This window comes from Austrofundulus limnaeus, unplaced genomic scaffold, assembly GCF_001266775.1.
Source record: "Austrofundulus limnaeus strain Quisiro unplaced genomic scaffold, Austrofundulus_limnaeus-1.0 Scaffold196, whole genome shotgun sequence".
In the NCBI taxonomy this organism is placed as follows: Eukaryota; Metazoa; Chordata; class Actinopteri; order Cyprinodontiformes; family Rivulidae; genus Austrofundulus; species Austrofundulus limnaeus.
In genome coordinates, this window is record NW_013952598.1 from 938,854 (window position 1) to 953,552 (window position 14,699).

Sequence of the window (14,699 nt, forward strand, 5' to 3'; positions counted from 1 at the left end):
TGGGAAATATTTCCCACAGATATCCATCCATGATGTTCAATGAATCAAAGCTGGGTAATAATGAGAGCTGTTATGGTTCACAGAACCATGCTGAGCATCAAATCTGATGCCTCTGGTTGCTGTTTAGGCTAACAGAGGGGGAATGTTACATAGCTGACTGCAGTTTTATGAAGTCACGCAAGGCACACCAGTGACTTTCTGATGTGTTCACCCAGACTCTAAGAGAACCATTTTTTATCCCCTTTTTGGTCTGGTTTCCATTGTTTCTGTGTGTTCCTAGAAAAACAGAAGGGAAATCTTGCTGCTCCTCATGTCTTTCAGCTGATGAGATCTGAAGGCAGGATCTTAAGTAAGAAGAATAATTGAAGTGGGACTCTGGGAACTCTGTCAGATGTGATCCTTCAAGAAAAAGCAGGAGAAACCTGCTGAAGAGGGCGTCCCCAACACCAATGGGCAGATGATAAGTGGCCTAACAAGGCTCTCATTCGATCTGTAAAGTACTTGAAGAAAAATAACTAAGTAAAAGTAAAAGTACCATAAATGAAAACAAAAAATGAATTTTACTGATAAAAAAGTACTTAAGTAAAAGTAAGAAAAAATGCTCACAATAATTGGGAAAGTAAAAGTAATACTAAAATTTTTAGAGTGCTACGAAAGAGGATTAGGGCCAATGGGGGAAAAAAGAATTCTGGCCATAAATTTACATATTAAAGTCAGAATCTATCTAATCCTCTTTCATGATGAGCTCAAGTCATATTTAAATTTGTGTTGTGTGTTAAATTGTAAACTAAAATGAGTAAATATATCATTTTTATGTTTAAAATGTAAAGGTTATGATAAAAAAATGTTAAATTACAGATCCTCTAAAATGTTATTTAAACACAGTAACAAAGTGCAGCCCAAAGACCCCCTAATGATGAGGACGATAAATGGACTGAGTGTTCCCTCGCCCGGACGCGGGTCACCAGGGCCCCACTCTGGAGCCAGGCCTGGAGGCGGGGCATGTTGGTGAGCGCCTGGTGGCCGGGCTTTCGCCCATGGAGCCCGATTGGGCACAGCACGAAGAGGAGACATGGGTCCCCCTTCCCTTGGGCTCACCACCTGTGGAAGGGGCCATAGGGGTCGGATGCAATGTGTGCTGGGCAGTGGTCAAAGGCGAGGACCTTGGCGGTCTGATCCTCGGCTACAGAAGCTGGGTCTAGGAACGTGGAATGTCACCTCTCTGGTGGGCAAGGAGCCTGAGCTGATGTGTGAGGTTGAGAGCTTCCGACTAGATATAGTCGGACTCGCCTCGACACACCACTCAGGCTTTGGAACCAGTCTCCTCGAGAGGGGTTGGACACTCTTCCACTCTGGAGTTGTCCATGCTGAGAGGTGCCGAGCAGGAGTGGRCATACTTATTGCCCCCCATTTCGGTGCCTATACGCTGGGGTTCACCCCGGTGAATGAGAGGGTAGCCTCCCTCCGCCTACAAGTGGGAGGATGGGTCCTGACTGTTGTTTGTGCCTATGCGCCTAACAACAGTTCAGATTACCCACCCTTTTTGGAGTCCTTGGAGGGGTTGCTGGAGAGTGCTCCTAACAGGGACTCCCTCATTCTATTGGGGGACTTCAACGCTCACGTGAGTAATGACAATGAGACCTGGAGAAGCGTGGTTGGGAGGAACGGCCCCCCTGATCTGAACCCGAGCGGTGTTTTGTTAGTGGACTTCTGTGCTCGTCATGGATTGTCCATAATGAACACCATGTTCAAGCATGTGTGTCCATATGTGCTTTTGGCACCAGGACACCCTAGGCCACAGCTTGACGATCGACTTTGTTGTCAATTCATCTGATCTGCGGCCGCATGTCTTGGACACTCGGGCACAGAGAGGGGCAGAGCTGTCAACTGACCACTACCTGGTGGTGAGTTGGCTCCGTTGGTGGGGGAGGATGCCGGTCAGACCTGGCAGACCCAAATGTATAGTGAGGGTCTGTTGGGAACGTCTGGCAGTCTCCTGTCAGACGGAGCTTCAACTCACACCTCCAGGAGAACTTTGATCATGTTCTGGGGGAGGTGGGGGACATTGAGTCCAAGTGGGCCATGCTCCTTACCTCTGTTGTTGAGATGGCTTACCTGAGCTGTGGCCGTAAGGTTGTCAGTGCTTGTCGTGGCGGCAACCCTTGAACCTGTTGGTGGACAGCGGTGGTGAGGGATGCTGTCAGGCTGAAGAAGGAGTCCTATCAGGTCTTTTTGGCCTGTGCGACTCCGGAAGCAGCTGAAAGCTATCGGCAGTCCAAGCGGATTGTGGCTCAGGTGGTTGATGAGGCAAAAACTTGGGCATGGGAGGAGTTCGGAGAGTCCATGGAAAAAGACTTCCATACAGCTTTGGGGCCATTCTGGTCCACCATCCGGCRTCTCGGGGGGGGGGGGGTGTTGCGGTTCACCACCAACACTATTTATGGTGGGGATGGTGCGCTGCTGACCTCAACTCAGGACATTGTGGGTCGGTGGGCGGAATACTTTGAAGACCTCCTCAATCATACTGACACATCTTCCCATGAGGAAGCAGAGCCTGAAGACCCTGGATTGGACTCTCCAATCTCTGGTGCCGAAGTCACTGAGGTGGTTAAAAAGCTCCTTGGTGGCAGGGTGCTGGGGGGTGGATGAGATTCGCCTGGAGTTCTTTAAGGTTCTGGATGTTGTGGGGTTGCGTTGGTTGACGTGACTCTACAACATCCCGTGGATGTCGGAGGCAGTTCCTGTGGATTGACAGACTAGGGTGGTGGTCCCCCTATTTAAAAAGGGGGACCGCAGAGTGTGTTCCAACTATAGGGGGATCACACTTCTGAACCTCCCTGGTGAGGTTTATTCAGGGGTCCTGAAAAGGAGGGTCCATCGGATAGACGAATCTCAGATTCAGGAAGAGCAGTGTGGTTTTCGTCCTGGTCGTGGAACAGTGGACCAGCTCTACATCCTCAGCAGGGGCCTGGAGGGTGCATTGGAGTTTGCCTACCTGTGTTTTGTAGATTTGGAGAAGGTGTTTGACCGTGTTCCTCGGGGAGTCTTGTGGGGGGTACTCCGGGAGTATGGGGTACCAGGCCCGTTCATTTGGGCTGTTAGATCCCTGTATGACTGGTATCAGAGCTTGGTCTGCATTGCCGGTAGTAAGTCGGACTCGTTTCCGATGAGAGTTGGAATCCGCCGAGGTTGTCCTTTGTCACAGATTGTGTTCATAGCTTTTATGGACAGAATTTCTAGGTGAGCCGAGGTGTTGAGGGGATCCGTTTTGGTGGCCTTAGGATCACGGCTCTGCTCTTTGCGGATGATGTGGTCCTATTGGCTTCATCAGATCGTGGTCTCCAGCTCTCACTGGAGCGGTTCGCACCCGAGTGTGAAGCGGCCGGGATGAGGATCACTGCCTCCAAATCCGAGACCATGGTCTTGAGCCAGAAACTGGTAGGGTGCCTTCTCCGGGTCGGGGAAGAGGTCCTGCCCCAAGTGGAGGAGTTTAAGTATCTCGGGGTCTTGTTCATGAATGAGGGAAGAATGGAGCGGGAGATCGACAGGCGGATTGGTGCTGCGTCTGCAGTGATGCGGGCACTGTATCGGTCTGTTGTGGTGAAGCTGGCTCAGCTCTCGATTTACCAGTCGGTCTACGTTCCTACCCTCATCTATAGTCACGAGCTTTGGTTAGTGACCGAAAGAACGAGATCGTGGATTTAAGCGGCTGAAATGATTTTCCTCCGCAGGGTGTCTGGGCTCTCCCTTAGAGATAGGGTGAGAAGCTCGGTCATCCGGGAGGGACTCAGAGCAGAGCCGCTGCTCRTCCACATCGAGAGAAGCCAGTTGAGGTGGCTCGGGCATCTGGTTAGGATGCTTCCTGGATGCCTCCCTGGTGAGATTTTCCGAGCATGTCCCACTGGGACGAGGCCCAGAGGAAGACCCAGGACACGCTGGAGGGACTATGTCTCTCGGCTGGCCTGGGGAACCCCTTGGGATTCCCCCAGATGAGCTGGCCCAAGTGGCTGGGGAGAGGGAAATCTGGGTCTCTTTGCTTAGRCTGCTGCCCCCGCGACCCGACCCCGGATAAGTGGAAGAAAATGGACTGACTGACGGACAGTAACAAAATACTTGTTGGAGTCACCTGCCTTGCTGAGGATTGACAGGCAAGGCAGAGATTGTTGGTGAAAGATGTTTGCACTCCCATAGCTGTAGTCTAAGAAACTGATGATGAATCCATATGTTTTGTATTTCAGTTTAAGGTCCTTCTTTATAAATGAGTGGTTCTCAAAGTTGGGGTGGTATTCAGAACATCACAATGGGGTCCCAAAAAGATTTTTTTGAATTAATTAGACTAAAAATGTTTCTTCTAATAATAAACTGTTCGTCTTAGTTTCAAAAGAATGTGATTAATGTATTTAAAACGGATCAAAATAATAAAGTCTTACTATGCCCTTGTTTATTTGATCTAATACCAATGTTTATCAACCAAAAATAGTTGGGGCCACAGGTCTTTGCTACTCTTTTCTGGGTCAAAAGCTGAAAAGTTTGGGACCCACAGGGGCATAGTGACTGACAATTTGATCATTATAATATATAACTGCATCACTGTTATATGCATTTCTTAAGTTAGAAAATAGGCTTTCTGAGACCAACTGGACTGTTTCAGCAAACTCATGCAAAGGTAAAACCTGGTGCCAAGTTTGAACAGATGAACTTTGWGTTGTTGCACTTGGACACATATTTATCCCACGTCTGAGCAGCCTCAGGAAGGCCCCTTTGCATCTCTAGTGTTAATGAACTCATTAGCCTCTGAATGAGAAAAACATGCAAGCCTTTTTTAGGAGTTTTGTGTTGATGTGACGCCAGGTCCCTTCACACCACGATGAACGTTACTTGTGATTAACACACTGGACAGTTCCAGAACATCTGTGGGAGGGGGGATGAGGTTGAGTGAAACATAAACAAAATTGGTCCGAGAGAAGAAGCATGACTGGAGCTGTGTAATCCACGCACCATGATGTGAAAGGGGATGACAGAGAATCGCAGAGAGCCAAAGGTGTGGCTGAAGTGAAGCTTCAATAAAAGTAAAATTTTAATAGATTGTTATTGTGAGCTAAAATATTTCCAAGTGTATTTTTTTAATCCGTCAGTGTCAGATTTTTTTATTTTGAATGAAAGTAATATATATGTATATTTTTTGCTGACATTTATCAATAAGTCAATACAGGATTAATAGGAGACTCTTTCAAAAAAATTTGTAATTTAGAACATGTTAAGCAACTAAATAAGAAGACAGTTCTTAAGTAATTTCTTTGAGGATCTCTAATTTTACAAAGTGTTGTTTAGAATAGTAACTTTTACCTTTATTTTACATCCAAAGCATACAAACTAATTTTACTTTTTTACTTTATGATTTACCACCTTGTTACACACTACAAATATAAATATGACCAGAACTCATCATGAAAGGAGTTTATGCACTCTAAAAACTGAAGTGTTGAATTTACTTAACCTAGTTGTATGTCAACTGGTTCCATTAACAGAGTTAAGAAAATTGCTTAATTTGTTCTACTCAACTTCACTTCTCAGAGTTTGTGTAAAAGGTTGACCTTTTATATTCCCAATTATTGACCTAAGTACTTTTCCTATCAGTGAAAGATATTTTTATATTCTTTTTGAGTATTTTTAACCCATTCAGTATCCTCTGTTTTCTATGTTTTCTGAACTAAGGTCTGGACTTACCAACTACAATTTGGAGGTCTTCATTTTCCTCTGGTTCTGGATCAGACTCTAGCTCCAACATGTAAGGCTGGACAAGTCTTCCCTTGTTGACATCTTCAATTTATTTAGTAAAAAAATAATAAAAAGTTATATGCTGCTGGATAGACATTACTCCCTCTATCAAACTGGATAGCATAAACTGGTCTGGAAGCTATAGGGTGGGGCATGAAGCACTTTGTTTGGATTTAAAGARGCAAACCCAAAACAAGTTGATTTTAGACACACCTCAGAAAAGGGGTAAAAGAGGGGCTTGTGGAGTTACAATAAGGAGGAATTCAGACTAAAGCATTGCAGTTCCACTACATTTAGATCCCAACTGAAGGATTTCATGGTTAAAAAGCTGGATTTAAATGCACGATTTGTCTAACTTAAGGTATCTTTACTTTTATTTAGTTTTTTTTCAAGTACTTTATACACCTTTAAAATAATATATGTTTTTAAGTGTGATTGAAAGTGAATTAAATTTATTAAAGGATAAAAACCAGGAGAACATAAGTTTTGACTTATGATTTTTATTTGGTTGTCAGAGAGGTCCATTAATTTTTTGCTGTTTAAATCAGTTTTTGATTCAGTTTATGGTTACTGTTTTTGGTAACTTACATCTTATCAATGAAATTTCACACCTCATTCTTTAGGACAAATGCAGATTATTTCTGGTTCAACAGGCTCATTTCATTATACCACAAACAGTTAAATTATGAGTGAGCCAAACTTGATTTAACACAGTAACTGGTTTATAATCAGTCAAACAGAGCAGAACTGAAAAAAATATATAGCTTGTGCAGTTACTCCAATGTGTGAAGGGGACAATGGAGCAAATACAGATTCTTAATTTTGTTAATTATTTGTATAGCAGTCCTGTTTTTTAAGTTTCAGTTTTGGTGATCTCAGATTTAGGAGAGTGGCCCAAATTCAGGAGTCAGCTGCTTGGCTGGTTCAAGACTTTTGTTTGTGTTGGCCATGACTCCAAACTTCCTTTGTTTTGTTTGTGAGTATTGCGTATTAAAATGTATTTAAAAAGCTGCAATCATCTGGATTCCATATGTGTATGTTAGGTGAGACATTTCTTGAAACAGACCAGAACATATTGGGGCTGGTCCAACATTTGAACCCAGGACCTCTAACACCCCAAGCAAGAATCATAAACTTGGACCATAAAACACTTCCTTTTTTATTTTCTCTTACAGTGCTGCCTTTATGTATCAAAGATTGAAGACACTTAAATCGGCAGAGTTTATGTGCAGATTCAGTCAAATCAAACCGGACAAAAACTGGAATGTTGATAACCAAAAACTGTGATTTCAAAAAGAAAAGCAGGGAAACAAACTTGGAAGCTTGTTTAATCTTTTTCACCACAATTTTCCTCCCCAAATCCCAAAACAAAGAGGATCCAGGACAGAAAATGTATTTTTTGAGACATATTTTACCAAAAGGATAAATAAGAGAAAGCCAATTGCTTGTTCTGCCAGCGACCAAACTGAAACAACATCAATCTAAAAATGATTGAATCAAATCATTTTTGTGTTGTGAGAGCAGACGTCAGCATTCTTCCCCATCCCTTTGTAAACAAAGTCAAAGCTAAACTTGGAGAGAGATTTCGTGGGCATTGTTAACGTTGTTACAACTCCATCCAATATATCTACTGCAGCCATATACTTTATTAATAAATCCGAAACAGTTCTTTTAGTTGCAAGCCACATTTGAACTCAAAAAAGTTCAACATCAGATAAAACTTTACTTATTTCAGAGGAGTGAAGACTACCGACAAGAGCTGAACTAAGGTCCTCGTTTTAGAAAAAGGAAATTGACCTTGCACTTTTCACATTGTTTACCTTCAGGTCTTCCAACATTTCAAAAGAGTTTTAAAAATAATGCGACAACATAAAAGAAATATGTTAATCAAAACAGTTTATAGGGCTGCCTGAAGCTGATTTATGAGACAAAATAAAAAAAATATATGCAACTTTCAGCAGGTAAATTGTCTGTTTATATGTTTTCATTTTAATTTTCATGAAGTAAATTAATACTGTTAATGGACTGTTTCAATAAAGATTTAATAGGAAATCCCTGAGAAATATTGTTTCATAATTTACTAATCTACTAAATCATTTTCTTGTACGGATGCCAGCTCACACAAACAGATTTACGAGACTGAGCTCCATGACCACATTCACCTTAAAATACCTCTGCTGCAGTTTGGTATTCTGCTGTTATAAATGCAAACTGATTAATAATAACTGATAATTGTCAACAAGATCTTTGAATTATGTTGTACAAGAAAAAAAGGACAATAGTGCTTCTGTTTTTGTCGGTAATTAAATGTAATCTTTGTCCAACACAGGATAAATTTTTTATGATATGCAAATGATGTCTTGCCAAATTATTTTCACACTTTGTATTGATTTTTTGGCAATTAGTTTAAAAATATGTTTGTTACTTTGGACAGACTTGTTTAGAGGAAAATAGAGAGCACAAATGTGATRGACATGCCCCTGCAACTCACTCATAATCATGTGATCTATGCGCATCCCWAATATTTTGTGACAGGTTTCCTTTATTTATTCATCATGATTTTGTCTGATTTCTGTTAAAAACTGGATTTTTTTTTCCATGAAAGATTTGTAAAATAGTTATCTGCAGCAACAGGCTGTACAAATTGTAAGGGAAGTCAGAATGGCCGTCTGTTGGCTACGTTGCTAAAACAATTGAATTATTTAGTGAGGTCCTCAGATTGGAACTGCCAAGACCCTGGTGGAATGCCAAAAAAACACTTTGATTTAAAGAGAAAGTTTAAATAAAGTTTGACATGGTCTCAGATCATTCAGTCTCCCTTCTGTTGTTATCCTTTCCTCTCCAAAATCCTTGAAAAAGTGGTTGCCGTTCAGCTCCATTCTCACTTAACAAAACACAATTTCTATGAACAATTCCAGTCTGGTTTTYGCCCCCTCCATAGCACTGAAAAAAGCTTTAATAAAAACCACTAATGACCTTCTCATGGCAGCAGACTGTGGTTTACTCTCCATCCTCATTTTGCTTGACCTGAGCGCAGCCTTTGACACTATTGTTCACTCCATCCTCCTCCATAGACTTATTTCCATCGGCATCTCTCACATACCCATTGACTGGTTTAAATCTTATCTGTCAATCTCAGTTTGTCCAACTCCAATCCTTCATTTCCAAACCATACCCTGTAACCACTGGTGTGCCCCAGGGCTCTGTCCTGGGGCCCCTACTCTTCATCATCTACCGTCTTCCCATTGGTAACATTTTTCGTAAATACAACATTCACTTCCACTGCTACGCGGATGACACAAGCTCTACCTCTCTAGTAAACCAAATGTTGCTCTACCGCCATCCTCTCTTTCCAACTGCATTAATGAACTCAAATCCTGGTTTTCTTCTAACTTTCTAAAACTCAGTAGTGATAAAACAGAATTTTTACTTATTGGTACAAAAGCAACATTATCCAAAACTGACTGTTCTCCCATTTTAGTTGATAACACTCATGTGTCCCCCTCCCCTCAGTCTGGGTGTCATCCTTGACAGTACTCTTATCATTTCAGTCCCACATTAACTCCATCACCAGGTCATATTTCCACCTTCGCAGCATTAACCGTCTCCGCTCCTCCCTCACCGCTCATACTGCCACTATACTTGTTCACAGTCTTGTTACCTCCCGAATTGATTATTGTAATTCTCTTCTCTTTGGTCTTTCTCATAAATCCCTTCATAAACTTCAACTGGTTCAGAACTCTTCAGCTCGTATCATCACTAGAACCCCCTTTTTCAGCCACATCACCCCTATTCTCTACAAGCTTCACTGGTTACCTGTCAAATTTTGTACTGAGTTCAAAATTCTTCTGTACACATTTAAAGACATTCACAATATTGCCCCACCAAATCTGTCCGACCTCCTCCATGTTGCCACTTCCTCTCACTCACTTAGATCTGCCTCGTCTCTTCACCTCACTGTTCCCCTCGCCCGCCTCACACCACTATGGGGAACAGAGCCTTCAGCTGCTCTGCTCACCGGCTCTGGAACTCACTGCCCTCTGAAATAAGGAACTTGGACTCTCTTCCTCTTTTTAAAGCCAGCTTAAAGGCTCACCTCTTCAGGATCGCTTACCACAGCTGATTTTAAGTTTTGTAGTTTGATTTTGTTACTTCTTTTAATGAGTATTTTATGTTTTTATGTGAAAATTTTATTCATTTTATGTTGTATTCTATTTGTTGCTTGTTCGGTATCCTTGAGAATGAGAAAGGTGCCACCAAATAAAATGTATTATTATTATTATTATTATTATTATTATTATTATTATTATTATTATTATTATTATTATTATTATTATTATTATTATTATCCTGGAGGCTCCCATGAGGGGCGCACACTTGAGTCACTGGAGTAACATGTCTCTCTGTTGCTGTTCTAATGATTGGTTTCCTTTTGGATGCCGTTACCTGAATCAGATTCTGGTCTGATTCCAGCTATCCAGCAAACTCACCTTCTCCTGTCCCTGGCTCAGGATAGGAGCAGATCCTGTCCTGTTCTGAGGCCTCAACTAGCTTTAATTACCAGCTTTATCTGATGGGACAATGCACCGTGACCGTCACTCCCAGCCCGGACACAGACTTCAGGATTCAGCCTCCAGTGTGGTGCAATGGTTCTCTTCAGCCTGTGCCCGAAAATAATGCAGCCATGTGCACTAACACTCTGTGAAATGCATGTAATTTTATGCAGTACACAGCAAACTGCCATCCATCATGGTGGAATAGTCTTTCTTGACTGCAGCTCCAAAGCTAAAAGCAGTGACAATCATGTAACCARTCATTTTTTACAAGAATTATACAACAAAAGAAAAAACACCACTTTGGTTTCAGGAAGTTTTATTGGAATATTGACAAAGATTAAGTTTCACATCTGGATCACCTCAAACATCTGTTGCAGGCACGTTATTTGTCTCACATTTGCAGGTCTCTTTCAGTCTTTGGCTCAGCGATGTTATGTCTGAAATCTTTTACAGCATGAGATCGTCTTTAACATTACCTAATACCCTGAAAAAAGAAGAAAAAACGTACCTTTTACTGTAATTCATATCATGTGGACCAGGATCAGGCTACAGATGAATATGTAAAACCCAAGTAAATTCATTTATTTATTTACTTATTTTTTTGAGATGTGCAGCTCACCTGGTTCAAATTGTCTGAAAATACACATTTTTTGGTCCACAAAAAATGTTCTACAGGGTTGCATTTAAATTGCAGGTATAGAATAAAGGCCAGTTACTTTTAATTGTTTCTACTTAGAAAGGCACAGCCACATTTGAGTTCAAGCTGTATACCAGCATTGAGTCTGTTTTGTGGTCTTTCTTTTATAAATCACCATTCAGTTTGGACTTTTATTAAACCGAGTTTGTGTCAAAAATGGAAAATGGGAACATTTATTGGCTTTAAGGCTGATTAAAGATGRTAAAATGGATGAGCTGTCTTGCAATAATCCAAGTCCTGATTGGCATCGCACATCCTTTCAAAGGAAGCACGTTGGCTGCATGTAGAAAACCTAAGGTGAGATGTCGGCTGCTCATTTGAGGACCAATATGGCAACCACATGTTGGCAGGGGCTACGTCTCTGGGCACTTTGTTTCGTGTGCGATCAATCTTTATTTTCAAGTAGTGGGAAAGGTTTCAAAGAAAAAAGCTTCCCATGATGTTTGAGATACACATATATCTTCCACTCACTTGACAAGGTGGCTTTGCTTTAAGTATTCTCAGTCGTAATGTTGATGTTAAATAGATTGACTTGACAAATTAGCTGTGTTCATGGTGTTTATCTCTGCTCGGATGGCTGGAAATGTATCACAGCCCCCCAAAAATGAAATAGTCCCTTTCTTCAGTAAACCTTTTCACTGACAGGGATTCTTATGTAACACATAAACATACACATAATACTACACTCCACAAGGTTTACATACAGTTATTTACATTATTTGGTTGAGAGCACAAAGAATGTAGCCAATCACAAAGACAAATGAGACAAAACCCAGTGTTACAGTAAACAGCAGGCACCATTTTGAAATATTGTTGCTTATTTAAAGGCAAAAGTACCCAATATTCAAAACCCTTAATCTGTGTTTCTGCAGATTTATTGTAAAAAATGTAAAGATGTTTTTTGTTGTATGTTTAACAGCGTGAGGCATCTGTTCAGTCAGTGACTCATGAGTAATCCTGTCAGGTCTGCATCAGTCAGCATCACATCGTTTCATCATTTTGTCTCATGTGTATTAAAGAATAAACATAAAGATCCAATTGTGCAGTGGCATTGTTGTCCACTGATGACCAGGTTTTACACTTATCTTCACTAAATGCACAAGCTGCTTCACTGTTTTGATTATGTTCTGCGAAATGTGTGAAAAGCAACAAACTAATTTAATCCCCTGCAGCTACTGCTTGTTGTTTACATTTAAGCCATAGTGGTAAACATCCTTTCTTAGCAGTGTTTATTTGTCTGTTCTCTGACATAAATTCATCCTGCTTCTAGTTGCAGAAGGCTGGGAGTAAGYATGGATGGAAACTGAAAAACTGGTGGACAAGCAAACAAACATTTGAAGCGGTGCATCTTTTCTATTCCATCCATCATCTATACCCACTTCTTGCAGCCACAGTGCGAGGGGCGGGGTACACACTGGAAAGGTCGCAAGTCCATCACAGGGACACATAGAGACAAATGAGACAAGCAACAATTCACTCTCTCATTCACATCTAGGGACAATTTAGAGTTACCAACTAACCTAACAGTCATGTTTTTGGTCTGTGGGAGGAAGTCGGAGTACTCAGAGAAAACCCATGCATGCACAGRGAGAACATGCAAACTCTACCCAGAAAGGTCTCCGGGCCGGGATTCGATCCAATGTTGTTTTTTTGCTGAGAGGCATCAGCTTTACCAACTGAGCGAGCCAACTGAGCCCATCTTTTCTATTGTTCATGGTCATTTCGACGTCTGAAGAAAACTGGCATGGTGGTCACTGAAAGAGAATTTGGCTGTGTCTCAGTTCAGGGGCTTTACCGCATTGTAGGATCCTTCCTATCTGGCCAACAACAAATGTGGCCCACATAACCCCTAAAATGTAGGCTGCATCTGAATATCCTATGTGGCTGATGATATCCCAGAATTCACTGTGCTGTCAGCAAACTAAACAGAAAAGCAAACACATCAGAGTTTGGAAGTTCATCGCAGACCAAAGAGTTTGTTTTTAAATGTTTGTTTAGCAACTTAGCTGATAAGATTTTTGCTGCAATAAGATGTTAATTAAAATGCAATTATAAGCACTAATACTGGAGCTAAACCCAAATTATTATTGTTGTTTTTATTGATCAGAGTGTATTCACACCTGACACATTTGGTCCACTTTAAAGGCACAGTGTGTAGGATTTAGTCAATTCTTTTAGCCGAAATTGAGATAATCACTAATGACAATAATAAAAACATGTCTAATCATCATTGCAGACAAAGACCTTGTTTATTATTTTTACCTTATAAAAAGCTGTTTATATCTCCATGGTCGCGGGTCGCCACTACAGGCAGCCGCCATCTTGCACCGCCATCTTGTCTACGAAGGCTCATGAAGGACAAACTGCGGTGGCGGCATCAAAAACGGTTTTAGTTGTAATACTATAAATGTAATATTTGTTGTCTGTCATTGTAGCTGGGATAATTTTACTTATTAAAGCTCATAATCTTACCACTTGAAACATCACTAGCCCTGAAGCTGCTGGTAGACATCAYGGTTGGAATTATCAAAGGTTTTTGACACMTGAGAGACATCGTAGCAACTCCTTTGCGTTTGGATGTGGGGGTGGGGGTGGGGGGAGGACCAGGGAGGATGATTCAACCACTCAACCACTAGATGTTGCTGAAAACCTACACACTGTGCCTTTAAAAAGACCAGAGATCATTTCCCCGTTGGTCCGTACCTTTTGTGCAGGTGTGAATATCCTCATGCAAACCCTGGTGAGGACCAAACAACCAGATTGAGACYGAATTTTTGAGGTGACTGCTTCCAAACAAACTCTGGCATGGTTCGCTTCTGGTGTGAATACAGACTGGTCTAGACTCAAACCAACTACAGGAAATATGCACCCTTTTGGACTTCACGAGCCACTGCTAAGCATCATGGTAACAGTTAGCCCTTGCTAACGCTACCACTGCACTATATCAATGAGCCGTTGTGGGTCAGGGAAAGCGGAGCATCACATCTTCTTTGGGTTGTGGCACGCAGCCAATGCTGTCCTAAAATTATAATTATATAATAGCGAAACCGCCATTGAATGAGCAGCTCTTGAATGGTATTGCAGTTGTATTAACAGCACCATCTTTATTTCCTGGTTTGTGCTCTGTCTATTTATGTCCATTGGGAGCAACAATGGGAATCTGGCTTTGTTTATAAATTATAGTCCCCTTGCAAAAAAATAAAATWAAAAAAAAAAGCACAATGTGAATGAAAACTTCATCAAGCGAACAAAACAAGGTCCTCTTTTGGTCCGAACCAAACAAGTGGACCAAAGGACTTTCYTGATATGAATACACTCTTATTTATGTGGTTTTTAATAATACATTGATGTGATTACATGTTTCAATGCAATTTAAGTTTGAACGCATGCCTTGATATATTCTGAATATAGAGAAAAAAAATCTTCAGCCAGACCTCTGAATTTTAATTGAATGAACATACAGCGGGTAAAATAAGTATTGAACACGTCACCATTTTTCTCAGTAAATATATTACTAGAGGCGCTAATGACATGAAATTTTCACCAGTTGTCGGTAACAACCCAAGTGATCCATACATACGAAGAAATCAAACTATAAATGTCCAGAAATGAAGTTATTTGTAATAATGTGGAATGGCACAGGGAAAAAGTATTGAACACATGAAGAA